The sequence below is a fragment of the Balaenoptera borealis genome, assembly GCF_965194805.1.
Source record: "Balaenoptera borealis genome assembly, chromosome: 1".
Lineage (NCBI taxonomy): Eukaryota > Metazoa > Chordata > Mammalia > Artiodactyla > Balaenopteridae > Balaenoptera > Balaenoptera borealis.
In genome coordinates this window covers 155,118,551-155,143,444 of record NC_138860.1, presented here as the reverse complement: position 1 = coordinate 155,143,444, position 24,894 = coordinate 155,118,551, and the positions used below count along the sequence as shown (strand labels likewise).

Genomic DNA, 24,894 nt, shown 5'->3' with positions numbered 1-24,894 from the left:
GATTCTTCAGTGTGTCTTTGTGAAGGGTGTGTGTGTGTGTGAATTTATCTATGCTTATTGCTTGGTGTAGATGTATGTGGCAGAGGGTCTGCGTCAGGAAGAGGGAGAAATAAGAGGATTGGGGAAGAGTGAGATGCATCCTTCCAGGCGGGGGCTTCTAGGGAGCTTTGGGGTCCCAGACCAATGATTCAGACCCCGGTTTCCCCGTGGGTCAAGAAGGCCAGATCTGGGCCAGATATAATTACTGGCCTTGAAAAATACTAGAAAAGAATTGTTGAGATATGTGCACCGTTGAAGGCAGGGGAGAAGGGAGGGTGTTTTGAATTCAGGACTTCTTCAGGTTGTGTGGGCTGGGAACCTGTTAATTAAGAGCTGGCAAGGACCCACCTGGGACCTGGACTGTAGGGAGGGGCAAGGAGAAGGCTGAGGGAATTGCACGTTTGTATGGTAGAGTCCTGGGACTTTTTTTTCTCCCCCAGACCGGAGAGGTTCTGTAAGTGGCTCCCTCCCACCCTCTGGGTGCATAAGGATGGGTGTTCAGTGTAAGTCGGCTTACCTAGGAGGGAGGCCAGCCTCCTGGGAGGAGAAATAGGCCATTCCATCTGGAGCGGCTCTTGTGGGTTCCCTGGCTGTTTGGGTGGATACAGCTGAGCCTCAGCCCCCGCAAGCTACAACGATCGGTGACAATAATAAGAAAATATCCAGGGCACACCTTCATGTCTCCAGGTGAGAAAAAAAATGCTAAGAAATCGGCTTGGGGTTCAGAGAGTGCTGCTGAGAGCGGGCAGTTTAAAGGGGAAGAAAATTGGCGAATTTCACTGGTCAATTTCACTTCATTTCGTTCAATTTCGTTCAATTTCATTCCTTTTCATCCGGCGCCGGGAGGCCTGAGGCCACAGAAGAGGGAGGGGGTTTTTCCGGGCAGAATTTCCCCATCTTGCAGATTTACTTTCTATGGCTGAGAACAGCCTTGATTCTCAAACTTTGACATACGTCTTTCAGCCAAGGCTAAAGGCAGACATTTTATTTCATTTTTATTTTATTTTATTTTATTTTACTGAAGGGTATTTTGTTTGGGTGATCGGGGCACATCGGTGAGCCTCTCCCCATTTCTCTCTTGCAGCCCAATTAGAGTGGTTAATTCTTTTCACCGCCGATTCCTCCCCATCTTTCTTTCTCCTGGGGCTCCTCGGACCACCCAGGAGCGGGAGCTGAGGTGGGGGCGGACACTTCCCCTCCATATCCAATTTGTTCTCGCCACAGCGGGCGCGTCTTCGTGGTTACAAAGCGCTTTTCCCCTGATGACTTTTTTCCCCTTTTCAAAAACTCTTCTCTCCCTCTCCCGTTCAACTAGCAACCCACCCCTCCTCCCTCTCCGCTCCGGTTTATTTAAACTTCGCCTCCTCCAGCGCCGCCGTAGCGCGCACTTAATGAAGTTGAAGGCTCGGTGAGCCCGGGTGAAGAGGGTTTGGAATCTGTTGAAAGGGGCGTTTTGTGACACTGATTGGGGCGGGGGTGGGGCCGGTCGCGGACCAGACAATGATGATCAGGCGGGTTTTCCTCTGCTTAGGGTCAGGCGAATAAAGGCGCCGACGCTATTTAAACGAGGGACCCGGCAAGAAAAAGGGAGAAAAGATTTGCGTGTGGAGCGTGCCTCGTAGGATTTCAAGCTTAGGGGGGCGGTGTGAGGAGGCAGATCGACTAGGGTCTTTATGGACCGGAGTCGGAGTTTAACTCAAACGCTGCGCATGCCGCCAAGAGAAGCGAGGCGCGTTTGGGTTTGCGCCTAAATTATTCCGATACGTGGTTCAAAAGGTTGTCTGGGTTGGGGCCTGGTGATGCATCCAGGAGGACCAACCGGGATGCTGAGACCGAGCTCACATTTGACCTTGGGGCTGGAGCTCTGAGATTTCCGGGGAAACGGTGAAAGAGAACTAAAGGTGGGCAGAGGTCGTACAGGATAATTCAGCGTCCTTAGCGCTTCGTGTATCAGGGCATCTGAGAGCAAAACAAATGCTAATTGGAGTTTTGGAGCGGAATTATTCTGTTCTTTAAGGTCGACATAGACGTACCAATATAGAAAGATGTAGGCAGGATTGAGATTCCCAGCTCTGGTTTAGGGAACGAATTTTTCCGCGAGCTAGTGGGTGCGGCGCAGGGCGGAGCGGGCACCGCCTCCTTTCGTAGCGGAGAAGCAGGGCGGCCCGAGGCTGGGGCCGCTCCGGAGCCCCGGAGGCTTCGGACTGCGGCGGAAGGAAGGCGCTTTCCTCTGGTGCCTGCGCCCCCGGGCTGGACTGGGCGCCGACACCCTCGGGGTTGTTTCTGACCCTCGCTCGGCTCTCAGCTCCGAGTCCTGGGTGTCTGCGGAGCTCTCTCGTTTCGATCCACACGGACTCAGAGCGGAAGTCGCTCGTTGTCTGCGCCTTTGCTTTTCTCCACGCGTCAGGGGTCTGAGCCTGGTGCCCTCCTCCCGGCCACGCCAGCCTCCTCGCCGCAATTTCGTCCTCCTGCAGGGGGTCGACAGGACCCCGGTCTTCAGCCCGTACCCGCCTCCTTCCCGCCCAGTTATTCGGAGATGCTCGGCTCCCGAGGGGTACGCGTCAGACTCCGCACGCCTGGGCTGCTGGGGAGATGCTCACAGCAGCTGCTACAGGGGTCCTGAGCGTTTCGCCCTGGGAAGCCGGGGCCTTGGAGGTCTGTGCTCGTTTCCCGCGATGTTGGAAAACGCCTTAGGATGGTCTCACCTCCGGGGCACTTCTGCCTACGCAGGCAGAAGTATCTTGGGAATTGCGGTTACATGGATCTTAGGACTGGAAAGGGCGAATTATTGGGGGAACAAGACATTTAAATCAGTCCCTTCGATTCCTAAAAATCACCGCAGCCCTGAAAAGCGTATTTCAAACGATGTGTGGATACTACCAAACAGTGTGTGTGCGGCGCGGTGGGGGCCTCTGAGGGTACCGGAGCGGGGCTTATTGTCCAAATTAATTCGTCGCCCCTTACAGAGGGCCCTTGCTTTGTGTCCCCTTCCCCAGCAGGTGTCGGTGCTGTTAGGACTCCTTGACTAGTCCCCCCATCTCATTCAGATGCAGATGTGCAGGTCCCGGCCGGGTGGGGGGAAATCACCTCTCCCCCGCCCCACACACATACCCTAGTCCACGCCTTCCTTCCGGGCTGCGTCTTCAGGGCCCTGCGGGCTCACGTCTCAACTGTGAATTCCTTGTAAATATCCAATCTTTTTGAGCTAGTTCTCCCATCCCCACGTGTCACTCCAGTCAGAGGGCAGCTAGTGAGGTTATCGCTTAAACTAGCCTCGGACCCAGATGGCAGGAGCCTAGAGGGTCCTGAGGACCGCGTGGCTCCACTTACTGCTTTGGAGCAGAAGCGACCAGACCAAGATTACACAGCGGAACAGCTGCAGAGCCGGCGAGTAGATCCAAGAACCTGGGCTCCCAGTACAAGGAGTAGGATTCCAGGGTTGGAGACGCTGGTAGGATGGCCTTGCAGACTGGACCACCCAACGCCCCAGCCAGCCATGCTTTGTGGAGCCCCAGGCAGGCTGGAGGATCAGAGGACCGTTCGGAGGGTCCTTTTGCAAACCCATGAGTCTTCGATACAGCAACAAGAGGGCAGATGGACTGTGTGTGAGGCCGCTTCTGGGTTCTGATGCCCCAGGCAGCAGCTCTGGCCTCTGATCTACTTACCCCATCCCTCCTCCCTCTGTTGACCATCTGAAGAGTGTGAGGCCAGCGTCAGGGCTCAGTTTGTGTGAAGAACAGTTTTCCTGTCTGAGGAGGTACCTGGTAAGGATCAAACACCAGCGAGTTAATTTGCCTCCAACCCTGGACATCTCTTAACTCTCTGGCTCCTTCGTTCCACTAATATTTATTGAGCACCTACTGTGTGCTGGACATTGTACTGGAGGTACAAGCAGCAAACACGTGCCTAGTGTCATTAGATGCAGTCTAATTCCGATAGTTGAGAACTGAAGAAAAGGCAAAAGAAGTGATTTTCACCATATTTGAGGCTAAAAAAAATGTTTGGTATTTTAGGGGTTAAGGATGGTAGCTTTCCACTTTGTGATGATGGTATCCAGGTATCACAGTCCATGTGTATGTGATTTTTGGGTATTTGGGGTCTGTGTTTGTGTATATGTTTGTGTGTGAGAGGAAACGTGTCTGTGTGGGTGACTGCTTGGGGCTGAATACTTGTGTGTGCTAGCACATATATTTGTGACTGTATCACTGTGAGTGTGAGAGTGTGGTCCCTCCTCCTTGGGCAGAGGCAGAGGCTGGGGGGATGTGGGTGCAGAGGACTGGAGTGGAAGGGTTAGGAATGGGTCTCTGTGAGGGTGGGAAGGAGGCCTCAGTTTTGAGCCTCTTCCCTTATTCTTCTACCTAAGACTGAGACCTGCCCACCTTCTCCCTACTTCCTTCCCCACTGCAGACAAAGCTGGGATTGCGGAGCAGCCAGTGAAGGTGCTGAGGGGCACAGTGACCGGACCAGCAGTGGATCAGGCTAGCCTCCACCCAAAGCTCCCGCTTCCTCCCTAACCCGCTGGTGTCCAGTCCCTTTAGCCTGCCTTAGATGGGTAGATCCAGGTTGTTCCAGAGTAGCTAAGAGGCTCCATTGTCTGGCCTCTGACCTGCTCTCCTGCCTGGTGCCATGAGATGCCCCCGCCCCACTCCAGCCTGCACACAGGGACTTGGTCAGCAGTCCCCAGGTGCTTTGGAGTCTTCCCTTCCATTCCTAGGAAACTAATCTCCTGCAGCAAGGGGGCAAGTACAGTTTGTAGAGCCGGTAACACCGGAGCTTGCAAGGTTTCCAAGGCTAACATTGAATGGATGGGGAAACAGGTCTAGAGGAGGGGTGAGGATGGGGTTTGCCCAAAGTTGCTCAGCAGGATGCCAGGTGTAAAGTTGGAGCCTGCAGCCTCTATGCACCGGCATCAATAATTATTCCCCTAGATCTTTTGAGGGAACTAAAAACCCAGCATCTCCCCTGGTACTCTAGGGAAATCTTAAGTGTTGTCTGCACTATGGATGTTTCTGAATTCTCCTTTCTTCCCAGAGGCAGGACTGGAGGAATGTTGAGATCAAGGTGTGGGAGAGCAGACAATTATCTGGATAAATCAGGGCATGAGATAGGTTGCCCTTAAGTGAACGAGGTGGCAGTCGGGAGGAGTGTGGGTGAGCAGGAGCATCTTGTGCTCAGCTTTCCGCTGGGTCCCTGGTCTGGGGCAGGCAGCTGAGTCCTTCACCCTGCTCCAGACTGAGCCAAATTCCGGGCAGCAGCTTGGTTGTGAGGAAGGGGAGTGGGAATGGTCAGAGTCTGCCAGTAAATTGCCTCTTTCCCTTCAGTTTTCCTAGGCAGTAGCATCCTTCCCTCCTTGCTTCTATGAGTCTGTTGGCAAATCTGTCAGTTAGTCCATCCACCTGGCTACTCTAAGCCTTCCTTCCCATGTCCCATCAGAATCTAGACCTTTCACACACTGGAGAATAACTGAACAAAATCTGGATCATCTAGGCCTGAGGCTGCCCTGGCTGGAACCATTCCTTCCTGGATCAGGATGGATGTGCTGGCCCAGCTTCAGGGCTTTGAAGGGTGTTGGTGGACTGTAGGCCAGTGTGTGTGTGTGTGTGTGTGTGTGTGTGTGTGTGTGTGCGCGCGCGTGCGCGCGTGTGTGTGTGTGTGGCTGGGGCACACGCATGCGCCCACAGGGGCACATAGGAGTTCTGAGTTACACTGACCCCTAAAAGATACCAGGCTTTGATGGCTCTTTCCCCTCCTTTGCAGTCTTCACTTTAGCACCTACCCTGAAGATGATTAATACTGGGGGCAGAGAAGGGGAGGAGGGGAGAGGATTCCTGATTCTCGACACAGTGCTCTCTGTGACCTTGGGCCAGTCCTTCCTTCCCTCACTGAGCCTCAGTTTCTTTGTGTGAGAAATGAGCTGGATTATGTGAGCCTGGACTCGCCTTCCCCGTCTGAAGTCAGTGACTTTGCCCAGCTCCTCCCTCTAGTTGGCTGAGGAGTTCTTGCTCCTCCCTCAGCTATCACTCTGCAGCGAGGGTGCAGGATGGTACAGAGCTGGCCTGCCACAGGTTGTGCTGGGACTCCAGAGACACAGTCCAGGTGGCCACCTCAGGGCTTCCATTGAACAGAGGGGCAGGAGAGTGATGGGCTTGGCTCCCTCCTTTCTGGACCCAAGAAACTTCCAACCGAGACCCTGTGACTTCTCCTCCCCTACCAGGGCCATAGGGGGTGGCCGAGTCTCCAGGTATGTCTTTGTCCCTGGATTCTGCATAATCCTATCTCCTTTGTGGACCATGTGGGTGAGTGTGAAGGTGAGTCACCATCTGGCAGCCTACCTGGCAGCCTGCTGAGCTCCCAGCCCCACCCATTGTGGCATCGGGATAGGGTGGCAGGGGGTAGGAGGCTGGCCCAAAAAGTGACCGGGAGCCTCTCCCGCAGCTCCCTTTGCTCCGGTCTCTGTTCACGCAGAGACCCCGCCCCCCTTTCTGGGAAGCGCTGGGTGAGTTCCTGTGTTTAGCAGGAGGTGGGAGAGGGGCTGGACGGACTGGAGCCAGTGTAGGTGGCCCGCGGTGTGAGAAGAACAGTTCCAAAGCCGGGCTGGGAACCGGGCTGTGCTCTGCCTCTTCCCCAGTGTCCCGTCCCAGGCCAAACTTGAGAACTTCAGAGTGTGTGGGGTCGTAGCGGGAAGTACCCAAAGCCTGGGGGTTGGGGGTGGACCGTTGTCTCAGAGACAAGTCCGCAGAATGTGTGCCCGCAGACTGAGACCCAAGGCAGTGGGGAGAGGCGGGAGAGGAAGGGCCGGGCTCCGTGGTCGCTTCCCCTGGAGCTGGGGTTGGAGTTTCCCGGTGACTTGTCTGCTCTCCGCCAGCATCTAGGATTCTTGCTCTCAGATACGCTCGGGCACGCAGTTGAATGCTGTGAGCAGAAAGAGCCCCAAAGATGCGTGTAAGGAACACTGGGAAGCAAAGCACTTCCTGCAGGGCGAGGCCAGGGGCCTGGGTCCACGAGGCTCCCCACCTGAATGTGAAAGACGAGAGGTTCCTGAAACCCTCCCCGACCCGGATCCGGGCGCCGGCGGGGCCCTGCCACCTGGGGGCGCCGCTGGCCCCAAAGTACCCGGAGCTTTTCCACCGCTTACCGAGGTGACCCCGCCCCGCCCGCTCTGACCCTCCGTTAGAGGCTGACTCTGCAAACCTGGAAGCTCTTGCTTTAAAGCGGGCCGACCCAGCGCTAAAAGGGATGACCCTGCGCTGACGGGGACGACCCAGCTCTGAGCGGGCCTGACCCTGCGCTAACAGGCGTGACCCTGCACTGACCCGGGCCGATCCGTGCTAAAGTGCTAACGGGATGTTCTTGGGCTGACCGGGGTGGCTCTGTGCTCTCGCTCGCAAGGCTTTTCCGCACAGATTAGGTGCTGAAGCTGTCCAATCCTTGTCGTAGGTCCCCTAGCTCTGGCATCAAAACTGGGCTCCTCATCCCCACCCCCGCCTCCACACCGGTCGCTGCTCCAGCCTTTCCCCCTCTGGCTCTATAGGCCGATTCTGGGACATCCGTTTGAAGAGAAGGCTGGGCGTGCCGTGAAGGTGGCTGATGGTGCGGAGGGGGGCTTCCTACAGGGAACTGATTCCGTGGAGGCTGGGGCATCTCGGGGGCCAGGGCTCTGAGCGCCTTCCTGTGTCTGTGCTCCCACCTCTGCAACAATCCTCCCTGCCCTCCCACCCCTCCATATACATTGGCAGCTCTATCTTGGGGCAACTCCATCCTCTCCTGGACCCAGTGCCGCTCTCTGTGAAATGAAATGAGCTTATCACCAGGCTACCCCTCATCTGCTGGAATGTCCTTCCATATCCACTCATCAGTCTCAATTTGTTTCAACAAGTCTCTTATTACCTGCTTGGTGCTTGAGCATACAGTGGTGAATAAAACAGATGTTGTTACTGGCCTTAAGGTGGTGATGATCTAGCGGAGGAGAGGAAGAAACAGACAAGTGCATATCTAATTAAAACTGTAATATGGGCTCTGAAGGAAGATACCTGGGACTTTGCGAGAGACTAGCTGGAGGATGTAATTGAGGAGGTGAATCACTTCCCCACTCTGCCAGGCTGGAACCTGTTGGCAAGAGTGGCCATCACCCAAAACTCCATCCTGTTTGACTTTGCCTCCAGTCAACAGAGCTCTGACCATTGGGCTACCAGTCACTGCATCTGCAGGGAGCCAGGATCCCCTCCTGGTGTGCCATTGTCCATCCCCGAGAGATCCTTTAATACCATCAGGAGGGATTCACCCTTCATTCTGACACCCAAGGCATCTTCAGACCCCTTTTCCTCTCCTCAGGTCCTTGGAGTTGGAAGAGGCAGTCTGCCCCTCAAGAGCAGGGTATGGAAGCCAGGCTGGCTTTGGGATATGAGATCCCTTTGATTCCGAGATCTCTTTGCCCAGCATGGCATCTGGCACAATAAATGGTTGTTTATTAGAAGAATTATTCTAGGAGTCTGAGTCTACCCTTTGATGAGCCCAAGAGCCAGTGATTCTATGGTTCATGCATCTGATTGTCCCTTCTCCCCCTTTCTACCTGGTTCAATCCCACCTCAGGTGTCTCTTCCTCCAGGAAGCCTTCCATCCTCTCTGACCCCTATCCCCCAAGCCTGGTGTGAGATCCTGTCCCCGGTGCTTCTAACACGCCTGGTGCTTTTAAAGAACTTATTGTGGAGTGTTTTCTGCTCACTGCTCCACCTCCTTCACCAGACTGGGAACTCCTTGAGGGCAGGAGTTGAATCCAGTGCATCACTGTGTTCTTAGCACATGACACAAGGCCCGGCACACGAGTGAATGAATCAACCATGTGTGTGTGGAAGTGCTCCAAAAATGCGTCACATTGCTCAAAGCCAAGTGGAGTTAATGTTATTCAGAAGTTTGACCCTTCATAGAGCAGTAATGGTCTCTGGTGCCCTGTGTGGTGGGGGAGAAGTGGGCACAGCAGTATCCAGGGCAGGGCCTGGGGGCCCCTGAGTGGCAGTGTAGCAAGATAACCTGAAGGGAGAAAGGTGGCCTGGACTCTAGCTCAGTTCTTCTCCATGCTGAAAGGAGCTTGGGCTGGGAGGCACCCTCTGAAAGAGGGGACCAGAGAGTCACTCCCCGCCATCCCCACTCTCCCATGGTGCAGCAGCTGTCTGGGGAGCAGGTCTGGGCTTCCAGAATTGCACAGAGAAGATGAGTGCTCCCTGTCCAAGGCCAGAGGCTTCAAGTGCCTGTTGAGGGTGAGGGTGGGGTGGGAGAGAAGGGAGTGGGCAAGAGGAAGTGGATTTCAAGGGTGTGAGACAAAGAGGATGACTCAGCTGGGACCCACAGGAGGTATCTTTCATCCGACTCCTCTTGTTTTTAACTCCTTCATGACTTCTAGTCTCATCTGGCTACCCAAACTACAGAGACCTAGAGGACAAAATGTATTGGTTGGAAATCCAGACTGAGCAGAAATAATCTCAAGAGAAGGGAACTTGGGGCCCCAGTGTGGGAAAGCACTAGTGCCTTCCTCCCCCTTCCCCCCATTTTCCTTAAGGAAGCACACAGTGTGGACCTGGACCAGGTTATAAGGGAGTAGAGCTGAATCAAACAGACAGTTCCTTGACCACTCATCTGCTTCCCATGCAGCAAACATTTACCAGCCCTACCATGGTTGGGCATTCCCTGGCTTGGGCCCACTGTAGGGGTGGGTGTAGGTTGGGGGACAGGAAGGGAATTTATCCAACGTCCTACCCCTGGGCAAGCTCACAGTCTGATGTTGCTAGCTCTCGGTGCTTCAGCTCAGGGGCAAGGGACTTCTGGGAGGGGGAGAAGGCCCAGGAGACTTCCTGCAGGAGGTGGCGTTTGAGCTGGGCTTTGAAAGTCTGGGAGCATTTGGACAGTAGAAGTTTGGGTATGAGGGGAAGGCATCCAGGGCACTCCATCCTTTATGAGCAAGGGCATTTAGGAGAGCTAAGAGTGAGTTCAGAGTTAACTTAAGTGGAGAGGTCTGCCCTGGACTCCTCTTGGAGTCACGAGGAGTCCCCTCTGTATTATAAAAGGTCCTCAAAGTCTTAGTAATTTAACAAATAAAGATTATTTTTCAGTCATCTCATAATCCAAATGTCAGATCAGTGGTGGTGGTAGTGGGTGGGGAGTCATTCAGAGACCCAGGGACTTCCCTCTAAGGGCTCCATCATTATCTAGGGGAGGAGTTCCTATCTTTTTTGTGTCCTAGATCCCCTTGGGCAGACTGGTGAAGCCAATGGACCCTTAAGAATAAAGACTTTTTGGGACTTCCCTGGTGGTCCAGTGGTTCAGACTCAGCGCTTCCACTGCAGGGGGCACGGGTTCGATCCGTGGAACTATGATCCCACATGCTGCACGGCGCAGCCAAAAAAAAAGAATAAAGATTTTTCAACGCATAAAATCCAATTCACAGGACTACAAAAGCAACCAATTATACTGAAATTCAAGTATCAAAATATTTAAAAATTTTTTGACACAATAGAATGTGTGATAAAACAATACACTAAAATTTTGATATAATAATAACAATGTAACAAGTTAAATAGAAAACAGCAAAGGGATTAATAGTACAATTTCAGCATAAATGACCTTTTGATATTTCTGCAGCCACTTAACATGATATAGAAAAATATCTGTGATTTCTATGGGTGGCACCGTTACAGGTATGGGGAATAGCACCGTGGTTTGTTGCCTCTCTTTGTAATCGAATAAAATACTGAATCTCAGTTTGGAGGTTTGTAAAAATAAAGGTAAAATTTTTCTCATCCAAATTTATGGAGCTCCCACATGACAGATTCTATAATTGACCCCCTGGGGTTGTGGACCCCAGTTCTAGGTGCTTGGCATCCTCCACTGGACCTTCTGAACTCAGCAGAGGAGGAGAGAGAGTAGAGAATTCTGGGGGGAATTTTTAAAAGGGCCAGTTCTGCAGGCGTCAGATATCACTCTGACCATTTCCCTTGGCCAGAAAGTAGTCACACGGCTCCAGCTAACTGCAGGCAGGCTGGGAAATAGTGTCTGGTCTTGTAGGCAGGAGGAGAAGGAATAGGGAGAGGAGTAGACTGACCTTGTCACACTTCTATCTGGGGAAGGTCATCTGAAACCAAACATAGAAGATGCTTGGGAAGGAAAGGTTCAATGTCTGAAGGAATGACCTTTTCCCCTTGGAAGTCTCTTGCCCTCTTGTTGCCTCTGTCTTTATTCCTCTGTCCACCCATCTGTCCTTCAGTCAGTCTGTCAGTGATTTTTTTTTCCCTCTCAGACAACTCAGATCCTTTGTGGGATGAGGCAGGACATATCAGCACACATAAGTATTAAGAATAAAATCTCCATGTTGGCAGATAATCGCTCTCTGTCATCTCTACGCTCTGTCTCATGGCTTCTCCCCTGCTGTGCATCTCCGACAATGAGGAGGTGCACAGACCTCGCTAGAAAGCATTTCCATCACCATTGTCTCGTTTGGTCCACATGGGGCCTTGGGATAGGCATCTGTATTTTCCAGATGAGACTTGGAGAAGTTGCAGGGCTGCTGCAAGTTTGTACCAGAAATAGCAGCAACAGGACTTGAACTCTGATCTTCCGACTCCACCGGTCCCTTTGCTCCCTCTCCCCTACTGGCAGGTCTTTTTTTTCTTCCCTCTCACCGGCTTCCTGCTCCTCCCTGGGCCTCCAGGCGGGGTCTGCGGAGGGAAGTACGTTCACCCCTCCCCCTACTCTGCATGGTCCAGACCCCAGGGAGGTTTCCTTGAGGACTCTAGCAGCTTGCACAGGTAGGGCAGCACCTGCTTTTCATCAGTGGCTTGCTAAGGCTGCTGGAGAGACCCTGGTCCTTTCATCTGCTCCTGCTGCGAGAGTTCCTGCCCCTTATCTCTCAGCTCAGCCCTGGGTCCTCTTTGGGCCTCAGTCTTCTCACCCATACTACTCAGACGTTCCTTCTCCCCTCCCCCCTCCCTTTTTCTTCCCTCTCTTTCTCTACCCATTCATCTTTCCGGGATCTCTGCGCCCAGTCTGAATCTCCTTTGTCAGGAGGCAGCTCTGCGGGGCTTCTCAGCTCAGGCTCACTCTGTTGCCTCCATCCCCTGGAGCCTCCTAGGCACCCTACCTCAGCAGCTCCAGGAAGGGGGCTGAGGCTGACCCCTGTCCTCACAGATCTGGTGACCCCGGAGGGCTCCCAAGGGGCTGGAAGCCCATGTCCTCCTCAGACCCTCAACCGGTCAGTGTCCACGGCTCTGGACCATCTTCTTGGTGATTACAGAGGAGCACGTGTTCCTGAATCTGTTCTCCTCTGGACTGACGGGTCCCAGTTCCTTCCTCTGTTCTCCTGTATCCCCTGCTCCCTCGCCTCTTTCAGAATGCCCCTCCCCCAATTGCTACATTAATGGGGGCGGCGAGGGGATCTGGTTTCTGATGTGTTTGCTCTTGGATAGTTATGCAGAGGGCAACCCTACTCTGCAAAGACTCCCTGGGGAGAGGGCTGGCAACAGAGCCACAGCGCTGGGTCTGCTCTGTGCAAACACACAGAGAGAGGCAGCCGTGCTAGTGTGAGAGCACATGCACACCCCTCAGCCCCACCCCGTCCCACAACACACACAGGCACCGACACACAGATGTAGTCAGGGGTTTAGATATACATACCAGGAGGAACGTTTTCAAACACACACAGAAGCAGAGAGAATAGTACAATGAACGCCCTATACAGCCACCACTTAGATAAAACAACGATCAGGTACAGGTACATCCAAGTGACAGCTGTATTTAGCACAAGTACGTGAAAAAAAAATTTATTCAGGATTTTTCTGGTCACACTAATGCAGAGTTGGGTGTGTGGATAATTTTCCCATGAATAATTACGCAGGGAGGGCATATTTCATGGAATTGGGTATGAGGTGGACATTACTAGCAGTCACAGAATACCCTCAGCCATTATCCGTGTAGTGTCTTGAGTGTTGATGACAAGAGGGGTGTGAACTGGGTGGGTTGGGAATCTGTGATACATATCATGTGTTGGTGGGTGTGTCCTGAACAGCGAACTCGGATCAGTTTGTGATGGTAATTGTGTGTGTGAGGGGTGTCTGTGTGTGATGGCTTATTTGGCATGCGTGCACGTGTGTGCACGCCTGGGGCCAGCAGGAGAGTTGTGCAAGCATCAGGAGAAGCTGAGAGGCAACCAGCCTGGCTCTTGGGAGAGACACTCATGAATGAAGAGCTCAGCGCTCGAAAGCGGCTGTTTAACAGCTTGAGCATCAAATTATAGCCCACGTGGACAGAGGTGTCAGCGGTCGCTGGTTGCTGTAAATACTTCAGTGCAATTGACAACAGCTTGTGGAGGGCTAAGGGAGATAGGGAGGGGACAGAGGGAGGGACAGTGCCTCCTGCAGGGATGCTCTGCCCTACAGTCCTGCCTCTGCTGGATCGAGTGCTGGTGGGGAGGGGGTTCGGGGCACAGAGCAGTGGGTCTGTAACGGGGTGGACTTCAGAGCTAGACTGGTTCTGATAATCTATCATTTACAGCCGGGTAACCTTGGGCAAATGACTTACCTACTCTGTGCCTCGGTTTCTCTACCGGAAAAAAAAAAAAAACAACCGATAGAGATCTTTGTGAGGAATTATAGGAACTTCTTTCATCTGAAAGCACTTGAAGTTATAGAGACATTAGCTTTTACTGCCTTGTGTAGGATAATGCTTGGGAATGAACACAGTGGCCCTCCCATAGGAAGCTCTCAATAAACATTAACCAATGCTGTTAGCCTAGCCTAGTACTATTGTCTTCGTAAGCCTGGACCCATAACTGGAGGTACCACAGCCCTTCCAAATATGCATGGAAAAAAGGCTTCTCAGAGGGCAGCCCGTGGGTCTTTGTGGGTTTTCAGAGAAGATGTTTTTTAGTTTCCAGTCTTTCAGAGAATCCTGCTGGACAGGATCTGAGAGAGTCTGCCCAGGGAGCTCTCTCTGTAGATCTGCCTGCCTTTATTAGTGCCTTGGCTGCTGCGTTCTTGAAAAGTCCTGTGTAAATGGTTTTCTGCAAACTCAATCCCGTTTAAAATGCGCTAGCAGGGCTGAGAGCTTAAAGGGACCCTGGGGTGAATTCTTTTGTAAAGCATAGCATCTCCTGAATGTACCTATTTTGTAAAGCACAGAGAGTTATTAAGTAGTAATAGTCAGGATTTCTTGAGTGCCTACTATGTGCTGAATACTCAACATCTATTACTTAATTATAGCCTCAACATCTATTACTTAAATATAGCCTCCTCCTGTGGAGGACAATATCCTAATTTTCGGGAAGAAGAAATAGACGCATAGAGAGTATCACAAACCTACCCATGGTCACACAGCTAAAGGTGCGATGGGAACTGGGTCCAGCTCCTGTGGAAGCTCAAGCTCTTTCTGCCATGCCCTCCCCTGCTTTGTCCTGCCCTTCCCATCCCTCCTCCCCTCTCCCCCCTTTCCCCTCCCTCTCTTCCTTCTTTTTTTCTGCAATTACATAAGAATCTTTATTTTGCATGTACTACAAAAGAGGGTAGTTCTAAGAATCAACAGTCTCCTAAACGACAAAGACTTCAACAGTGTTTAAAAAGTAGGAGCAGTAGTTGTCACAGGCCTCTGAATTTTTGAGAATACTTGTTAACAAAATTTTTTATGAACATTTTCAGAGAGAACAGTACAATGAACCTCTTATATACCCATCATTTAGTTTCAATAATTATCAAGATTTTGCTTCATCTATCCTCTACTTTTTCTGAGATCCTGTTTTGATTTTGGGAGAGTGGAATTATTGCATCAGTTGCACTGGTTTCTGAGCACGCTCTGAACTATATATACCCTTGGAGATGTTTGTTTTTATTCAGAACAACTTGATATAATTATCATATATTGTAAGCAATAGTGTCTTTTCTTGCATTTCTATGGAAAGTTATCACAAGATCCTTCTAGGTCTTGTGGTTGCTTAGCTTTTATTGTTGGCTTCCTCCTGCACCATGTTAACTGTTTCCTGGTCAGACCCCTTGAGGAAGGGCGTTCCCAGGACGATGGAAGGTTCTCCAGCAGCCCATTCTCCAGGGCTCAAGGCAGTTGGTTGTCACCAGACTATTTGCTTTCTTTTGTAAGGATGCAGTGAATCTCTCTCCTCCTCTTCCTCAAGTTAATAATCGTGATAATAGTTAAAATAATAACCATGACTTTCTACAGCTTTCCATTTTTCAGAAGGACCATTTTCTTTCTTTCTTTTTTCTTTAGCTTTTTTTTTTTTTTTGCCATGCTACTTGGCTTGCGGGATCTTTAGTTCCCCTTTTGAACCCAGGCCCTGGCAGTGAAAGCGCCAAGAAGGACCACTTTCTCAGTGCTCCTGTGAGCGGTCCTGCTTCTCTTCCAATTATTGGCTTTTGTGTGTTGAATTCACCTGTGAGAAGTCCTGTCTGTGGTGATGGTGTCTTGGACAGGTGCTTGGCTGGAAGCAGCCAGAGAGAGATTTCCATCCTAGAGGAAGCCTTGGCTTCCAGATGTGTTTTGTTCCTCCACGACATCTGGACCTTCGGTCATAGGTCTGTTGGATGAGTCTTGAGCACTCTCTGCCTGTGGATATGGGTGTGGAGTGTTCCAAGCACAAGTTACTGAGGGAGGTGAGTCCTTGGACCACGAGACCTGCCCTTCTGATGTGGGATGAAGGTTTGCCACCCGGGACAGTGGCTTCTAAAGCAGTTGGCCAAGGAGAGCAGATCATCCTCAGCGTGGCACATGGTTGCCCGTGCACAGTCCCCCCGCGGCTGCCTGGGTGGTCGTCTCGTGGGATCATTGTAGGAGAGTATGGTGGGCTGGCAGCAACACTATGCCACCACTTCACTCAGCGGCCAAGCCTCCCTACTTCCCGCCAGCTCACATTCCCATCCATCCTGTTTCAAACAGGGCAGGGCACTTAACTCCCCTGAGGAGCCAACACCCCAGGAAAGCTGAACAGTTTCTCCAAGAATTCTGGGACACGATTGCATCTCATACTGGATTTTCATTACCTTTGTGTGATATAGTCCCCTCCTCAGTGCTTGTCATAATTACAGAATTTGATTTATCTTTCACCTCCTTTTAAATTTATTTTAAAATGAACATGGCCTTACCCTGATTTGGCCTTTTACTCACTGTGTTACCTTGTCCTACCAAATTATCTTTGGACAGCAGTCATTCATGAAAAATTTTCATTGTTCCAATTCCTGAACAATTTTGGGGCCAGTCAATGGCAAGGTGATTTTTGCTGCTTGAAGCTGCGTCTGTCCGCCCTATGGTGTTTTGTCTGTCAAGTAGCCCCCTTACAAACTATTGAAAAGGTTTCAGAACACTACCCAAGATAATAATTTTGAGCAAAATTTTAATAAATAAATGATCTGACTTTAACCATAAGAATGACACTGCTCGGCACAGACTTCAGTCTGTGCAGTCAACATTGAGACATTGCAGGCTTGCACATTACAGAATCAGATGGGCCCTATGAACATCCTGGCTTCACTGGATGCATCCAAACCTTGCCTCGACATGGCACCCAGAGACCATCCTGGTCTTTGTATGGCACACTGGGGTAAGTGGAAAGGGCTTGTGGTCAGAAGCCCCAGATTGTGGGGATCAGGGGTTACACTCACTGTGTAAATGGAATCATGAGATTCAGCACAGGGCTACCCACAGAGAAGGTCCACTGAAACCAGCAAGGAGTAAGTTCAGAGGAGGAATGATTATATCTGGACAGTGGGGTTCTGGAAGATTACCTGGAGGAAGTGGGCTTTGGTCGAAGGCCTTAAAGGTTTAAGAGAATCTCCGTTAAATGCAGACAGTGGTGGAAGGAGAGACTGACGGTATTTTTGAGCACTGCCAGGTGATGGTGGTGGCACTGGGGCAGAGGGGATGTGAGCACAGGTGTAGCAGTGAAGGCTCTTCACCATTTGCAATTGTACAATCACTTTTTAATAACTATCTTGAGAGCAGAGACCCTATCTCCCTTATTCATCTCTATATCCCCAGCAGGGCCTGGAAGGATGGTGGGTTTGGACACAGGGCAAGGAGAAAGGAAGGCATTCCTGGAGCGGAAGTAGTGTGGGCAAAGGCACAGAGGTAGGAAAGCATGAAACATGGGTTGAGATCAATGAGGAGCCTGGTTTGTCTGGAAAATAGAGTGTGTGCCGGGGAGTTGTGGGCGATGAGGTTAGAAGGTGGGCAGGAATGCTATATTTTCCAGTTTGGGTCTGAGGCCACAGCAGTGATTCCCTGCAGAAGGGCAGGGGAAAGGATAGGGCAGCAGCGGGGTTTGCTGCGTGGCCCATGGCAGACTGGGGATGCGTGGCAGGAGGCTGCGGCCACCTTCCTGAGTTTCTTTCCAGCCCCTCGTCTCTTCCGGTGTTACGCAACTGGGTGTTGATGGAAGGGACAAAAATGTCATTTTCCCTCTGTGGGCAGACACACACACATCAATCCTGAGAATGATTTTTTTTTCCATTTGTCAACAGCCAGGAAAAGGCTGAAGGTATAAAGTTCAGAACTGGCAGGGCTGGAGGACCAACAGGAGAAGGGCTGAGGATCTTTGCGTTTCAGAAGCTGCAGCAACAGCTGGGAGCTGGGGAGAAAAAGAAAGAGGAATTTCCACGAAGCCTCTGCAGTGGCCTGTGGAAGACCATGTGGAGTGTCTGGAGAGGGTATACGCTCTCTCCGGAGCCTGGGCTATGCTGGGGGTTGGCACCCGTGCCCATCAAACACTTCTTTGGGTGTGGAGGGTAAGGCCCTCCATGCCAGGGCTGCAAGCACCTGGTCTCACTGCCAGAGCCTTGCTGCCTGGGTTGATATCCTGAGTCCATGGCCTGCCAGCTCCGTGACCTTGAGGAAGTTGCTCCACATCTTGGTGCCTCCCTTTCTTTGTCTGTAAAACAGGAGTCACAACATCTATCTTCCAGGGTTAGGACAATTATGTGAGTTAATATTTCCTTAGAACAATGCATGTGGTAAGTGCTCAATAAATGTTAGTTGTTGTTGTTGTTGTTATTATTATTATTATTGAGAAAATGGAGGTCAGAGAAAGGACATGATGAGGTTATATACACTCAGGTCCAGCTGGGATTAGAATGGCTGCCTTTGGGCTTTAGGGAAGGTTACCTTACTTTCTGTATATGCTGATTAAGAAGTCAGGGAAAGAGTACATATTTTAAAGAACAATTTTTAAGAATTATTAAAATTAAAAAACAAAGTTGATGTTTAAATCTGTAGCTGTCCAAAAGCTCAGGTATCTGGAATAATGCATTAATCAAAGGTTCTAGATAGCTGAAGTTTCACCATATGTGTATTTAGATATGTGGCAGTTGAACACACATGATAATTAAAAATTGAATGTAAGCACTGCCAACATCGGGAAGATGTCATATAAAAGTGTTTTGTTTTGTAATGTAAAGATCGCTAGACTTGGAGACCAAAGATTTGGGTGCTGGCTCAGCCAGTAACTGGCTATGTGTCTGGGCAAGTATGTCTTCCTGAGACTCGATTTCCTTATCTGTAAGATGAGGATAAATATTCATTATCAATGATGATGATGATGGTAACAATAACAATACCTATAAATGAGAATCATCACAAGAAATAGCAAAACAGGAAATGCCTGTGTATAATTTCAAAATGCTAAACTTTTCTCCATTCCTAAGTAGAATTTACTTTTTCAAACTTTAGTTTTCCCACGTTATTAAATAAATAATTCTTTACTGTAACAACATTAAAAACTACCATGAGCAAAGAGAAGAAAATTAAAAATCAGCTTAATATAATTATGTATTTGGTTTCTACTGAAACATTGAAAACCTGTTTACCTTTAACAGATGTTCAGGAGGTGACCATTTGCATTTCACTTCATTCTCATCAGAGTCCTGGGGGGCAGGCAGGGCTGGGATTATTAATTTTGTTTTATAGGCAAAGAAATTGAGGCCCAGAGAGGTTCCTGACTTGATTGAAGCCACACAGCTAACTTTGTTTCTTCTGGATGGAGGAGAGAGGAATCCCTTCCAACTAAGCCAGGAGAGCTGGGGAGTGTGGGCAGCTGGGCTACTGACTGGGGAAGAGGAAGAGGGGAAGGCAGCTGGGCCAGCCCCAGACGTGCAAGAAGACATGCGAGCTCAGGCAGGAGGCTTGATGTGTGTGCAGCCTACCCTCTCCAGCTGCGGGTTTGCTTTTCCAGGGCACAATTCGTGGTCACCCCTTACCGGGCCATCCTCACCCTTGGAACGCTCCAAGGATGGGAAGATTTTTAGGTAGATGGAGGAGATGGAAAGAAGGGGACAGGGGCGGGTCCATTAGGTGGTGAGATCTGCACAAGCGAAAGCACGGACAGAAAGACTTCAGGATCAACTGGTCCCTAAATGAATTTATATTTCCCAACTTGATGTCGCCTCTCCCATCCACCAAAGTGCTCCTCCTCTGGTGTCCCTGTCTCAGCAAATGACACCATCCTTCACCTTAGCTTAGGTGTTACCTCTTCCAGGAAGCCTCCCCCGTTCGCTCTGCCAGCCTCTGGTCGTGTCAGACTTACCTGGACTGACATCTCTTGAGTGGCCTTGGTCTAGGGTGTGTGTGTGCGCCCCCACTTGTCCTTTCATGTACCCTCATCACTCCTACCCACCTCCAGACCCAGAGGTTGCCTGTGGGTCAGACCTTTGCTGTCACTGACCAGCTGTGGACCGGAACCACACTCCCAGATTCCCCAGGACGATACCTGTCGTACATTCCATTCTGTTGTCACTCTGTTCCCTAGAGGCTGGAGTTGGCCAGGTGTGCTGAATTTCAGTTCAGAAAATCCTGTTGCTATGGCTGTGCAACCTCAGCTGAGGGAGTACTAGAATGTCAAACCTGAGCTTCACAGCTATGAAAATTTTCAATGAGACAAAAATATGTAGGCATTCTTTGCAAATTTAAGGGCTGTCTTCAAAGGTAAACTTTCATCATCACTATTACTATTACTGTTATCCATAAGGTCTCTCTATCTCTCTCAAGGTGAGAAATTACCTTCTCTATCAAGCTTCACTTTTCTTAGATCTCCTTATAGACAAGTAGACTCCGCTCCTGCACCTGGGTCATCCATTCATCCACATTCAACTGCTTATGCAATCAGTTTCTTCCCTCCCTCCCTCCTTGCTTTCCTTCCTTCTTGCCTTTCCTCCATCATGTATGCTGATCTATCCACCAACGACCATCCACTCACCATTTTTTTCAATTTATTTAAAATAACCCGCCCCCGAAAACAGTTCATCCATTTTCCCCACGCCTAGCCCCCACCTCTGACAACCACCAATCTGTTCTCTGTATCTATAAGCGTGGTTATTTATTTATATTCCACATAATAAGAGAGATTATATGGTATTTGTCTTTTTCAGTCTGACTTATTTCATTTAGCATGATGCCCTCGAGGGCTGTCCATGTTACTGCAAGTGGTAAGATTTCATTCTTTTTATGGCTGAATAATATTGCATTATCTATATCTATATCTATGTCTATGTCTATATATTGCACAGTTTTTTTATCCATTGATGGGCACTTAAGTTGTTTCCATATCATGGTTATTGTAAATATTGCTGCAATGAACATGGGGATGGAGATTAGTTAGTGTTGTCGTTTTCTTTGGGTAAATACCCAGAAGTGAACTTACAGGATCAAATGGTAATTTTATTTTTAATGTTTTGAGGAACCTCCGTACTGTTTTCCATAGTGGCTACACCAATTTACATTCCCACCAGCAGTGCAGGGGGTTCTTTTTCTCCACATCCTCACCAACACATGTTATTTTTAGTTTTTTTGACAATAGCCATTCTGACAGGTATGAGGTGATAGCTCATTGTGGTCCTGACTTGCATTTTCCCAGTGATGTAGAGCATCTTTTTATGTACCTGTTGGCCATCTGTCTGTCTTCTTTGAAAAATATCTATTCAGATCTTTTGCCCAGTTTTAATCAGACTGTTTTTTCGCTATTGAGTTGTATGAGTTCTTTATATATTTTGGATATTAACCCCTTATCAGATATATGATTTGCAAATATTTTCTCCCATTTGGTAGGGTAGGTCACCTTTTCATTTTGTTGATGGTTTCCTTTGCTATGCAGAAACTTTTAGTTTGGTGTAGTCTCACTTGTTTATTTTTGCTTTTGTTGTTTTTGCTTTTGGTGTCAGATTAAAAAAAAAAATCTCCAAGACCTCTTAATTCACCCACTGTTATAAAGATGGTATGCTAGATAATGGATTTAATTTTCCATCCATCCAACCATACCTCCATCCATCCATCCTTCACCATTTTCTTTATATCTCTCTCGTTTCTTCACCTCAACTCCCTCAGTTCTCTGAGTGGCCTCCCCAATCTCTCAGCCTTCCAATTTAGAAATGTCTGTTTGAAATTGTAGGTACCTTCTACAGAGTATCTGTAACCACCTTTTCTAGCTCAGAGGGGATTTTCTGGACTCTTCAGTTGTCCTTCCACCAGGGACCACCTTGGCCTGGTTTGTTTCCAGAATTTCAGTCTTATTGTCTCCTTATTGAATTCTCCCCATTTGCCTGGCCTTTTTGTATTTTATCCAGACTTTTGTGCCTTGTCTCAGATCATTTCCTCTGCCTGGACTGCTCTTCCTTATGCCCTTTCCTGTTGGTGACTTTCTATTTATCCTCCAGGACACTTAGTTCAAATGTCACTCTTTTGTGACACTGTCTCTTTCGCATCTTTCCACATCACCTTTTCCAGCTGAATTAACAGTCCCCTCCTCTGTGCTCCCTCAACAATTTGTACATCTCTCTAGCCCAGCACTCACCACTCTGAATTTTAATTAATTGCTTGCTTGTCTGTCTCACTGGCTGGAGGGAGCATGCTTAACCCATCACTGCACTTCTTGTACCTGGCACAGAGCTGGGCTAGTAGTAGCATCTATCTATCTATCATGATCATCATCACCTATCCATCATTTGTCATCTATCAATTATTTATCATCAATCAGTCATTTATCTGTTTATTTTCTATCAATCATTTATCACCTATCTGTTATCTATTGCCTGTCTAATATCAATCAATCTGTTTATCTATCTATGGAATGAATAACTAACTCACTCTGTGGGTAAATGATCTCTGTCCCTCACCGCTGTGGTCTCCATTTACCTAGTCACACCCCACTCTTCCTTGAAAGCTTTGCTCAGATACGTGCTTCATGAAATCTTCCTTGATTTCGCTGCCCCAGTCAGAATTTCCACTCCCTGTTCTAATTGTCCCAGTGCTTTGTTGAAGGGGAGATGGAGGGGGGACTGGGAAGAGGTAGCATGTGGAGACTGATGGCACCTCTCTTCTCCTCCCACTTCTCCTCTGTCTTAGCTGTGTGTCCTTATACAGGCCCCTGACCAGCCTGGCATGCTTGATCCTTGGGAATCCAGCTTCCCCCCAACCCCCTACCCCATGTCCCAGGTGACCTAGGCAGGCTAAGAGAGGAGCCTTCAGAGGTGCTGAGACAAAGCTGGCCCTTTCCAGGATAGGAGGGATATGTTCACCAAGAGAACTGTCCAAGAGGATGGGCCCAGGCTAAGGGACTTATGTAAATCAGAAGCAAATTGAATGCAAATATTATGCAAATATACATGTGGTTCTCCTGATTGCTTCTTTCAGTGGGAGGGGGCCCTTGGCAAGCCTCTTGCCTGGGTCACTGGGAACAGGATGAGCAGGGACCCCCCCCCTTCCATTTATTCTCCTTCCCTCCTCCCACAAGACCCATCATCTCTATCTGTGACTATAGCTACAGCCAATGCTTTTGTCATGAGTGTGTGGGGCTAGGGCTTCCTATCCCCCTCTCCTTAGGGGTGGGCTGGCTTGTGTCTCCCCTGTCAGACTGGGGAGTCCCTGAGGGAAAGTAAGGGCAGGAATGCTGAGGTCAGCTTATCTCAACCCCGGCTAAATCCTGAGAGGATGTATATGGGGAGAGATCCTTCTCCATGACTGTCTCAGCTTTACCTGAGGAGTTCTGTCCCTTTATACCTCACTGTCCCCATAGCCCATACTCCCACAGAGGAGGGAAACCCAGGGAAGGAGGCTGGAATGAGGCTTGAAATTCTTGGTTTGGCGTATGGCAGAATCCTGTTTTGTTTACTCCATCAAAAAAAAAAAAAAATTTGTTTTTCCCGGGGGAAGAAAAGTTCAAGTCATTTCCATAAACAGGTCCACCTCCTCCCCTGAGCCAGAGAGCAGGCTCCTTAGCCGAGCCTGGCTCTTGGTCCCAGTGTGAATGAGTCAGTCCCCACAGGCTGCTCCGTGATCCAGGGCATGTCTTTAATTAAGGGGACAATTGCTTGGCTCAAGGTTGAGGGCTTCTAGCCAACAGGTCCACCCCCTGGCAGATACATTCCATCCTGCGAATCTTCTCGCAGCCTGTCTCAGAGTCAGGCCTCTTTCCTTTTTCTTACTGAAGAGACAAGATGTGGGCAAATTGGAATGAGAGATGGGGGAGCAACCACCTTCTATGATCCTGTCTGGACCCTAGTGAGTGCTTCTCCAAGAATCTGGAGCTAGTAAGAGCAGAGATATGCTGGACCAGAGCCCTCGACATCTGTATCCTTCAGTCTTGGAGGGTGAGAGACCAACCCCTCATTTTACAGGGGCCCAGGGATGGAAGGCTCTTCTTAAGGTCACACAAAAAGGCAGTGACAGAACTCGGATGCTAGAATTCTGAGCTTGTGCTGAGTTTAGTTCATTGACTTCTTTGTCCAATGGGCATTGATCTGAGCAAGAAGTAGATAAATTAGATGATGGAGGCCTGGGCTTCTGGGCTCATCACTTAGTAGGCTATTTTCTCAGCAGTTGTGTTTCCACCTGCAGAATAGTTATTTTTTTCTTCTTTGTTTCAAACTGTGCTCCTTTTGTGGACAGAGCCTCTGTCTGTTGTTTGGTTCTGCCAGTTAGTGAAGTTCCTGGAGGAGTCCTTTGTCATCTACAAAGGTTGCTGGTGCTGGAGCTGCTGTGCTGGGGTTCCCGGGTGACCCCTAGAGTCTGGGAGGAGCCTGGGTCCTGGGATGCTGAGGATGGAGGGGAAGGGTCTGAGGTGTGGGCACTGGATGGGTGGCGTGCTGGCATTTCCTAGGACTGCTGGGTTCCCAGATTGTCCCTGGAAAAGAGGAGCAGGGCTCAGATACCCAGGACCCGTGGGGAAAGGAGGAAGTTGTGAGGTCTGGAGCGCTTTTCTCTCCTCAAAGACAGCTGAAAGCTGGGGATGTGTGCAGGGAGAGTTGTGCCCCACACATCTGCTTCTCCAGCAACTCAGCCAGGACTGCTGAGTCCCTTCTAAAGGGTAACAGATGGACCACAGTGCGGGCACCGGAAAGCAGCGCCAAGTCCTCATATCATGATCACAGTCTGAGGCCCATGGTTATTTGACTAGCAGCAAGGCCTGACAGGGAAGTGGTGCCCCGAGGCTGCCTGTGCACCGAGATGGCTCCTTTTGTAGCGGGCCTTGGGAACCTGGTGTCTTGGTAGCCGGGTGTGTACGTCTGCCCACATATTCTCATCTAGGGACATCCTGGAAATAATGTAGTGGAAGGTGGGGTGGGGCCATAGGAGGTATAGTGGCCTGTGTCATTGGGAATGCTGTGTGTGTGTGTGTGTGTGTGTGTACAGGGACATGTTTCACCTCTCAGCATCTCTAGTATTGTGTGTAGAGGTTAAGCTTAAGGGCACAAGGTCTGGAGCTACAGTACCCAGGTTCAAATCCTGACTCTGCCACTTACTAGTTGTATGACTTTAGGCAAGTCACTCCACCTCTCTGTGTCTCAGTTTCCTCATCAAGAAAATGGGGATAACCTGCCTTATAGGGTT

At 49.8% G+C, this 24,894-nt stretch overlaps 1 protein-coding gene across 25 annotated transcripts in view; it reads left to right on the top strand.

The window, feature by feature from the left end:
- Positions 1-735: 735 nt before the first annotated feature.
- The window catches only part of LOC309618222 (uncharacterized protein), a 221,892-nt gene continuing 197,733 nt past the window's right edge, over positions 736-24,894 (top strand). For 7 of the 25 annotated variants that reach the window (XM_082371658.1, XM_082371657.1, XM_082371654.1 and 4 more), the window contains exon 1: positions 19,045-23,654. The gene's annotated coding sequence lies outside the window, so the exon portion shown is untranslated. Of the gene's footprint in view, positions 6,281-19,043; positions 23,655-24,894 lie in introns of those variants that run through there. The other 18 variants (XM_082371662.1, XM_082371661.1, XM_082371670.1 and 15 more) reach the window with 9 other exon arrangements.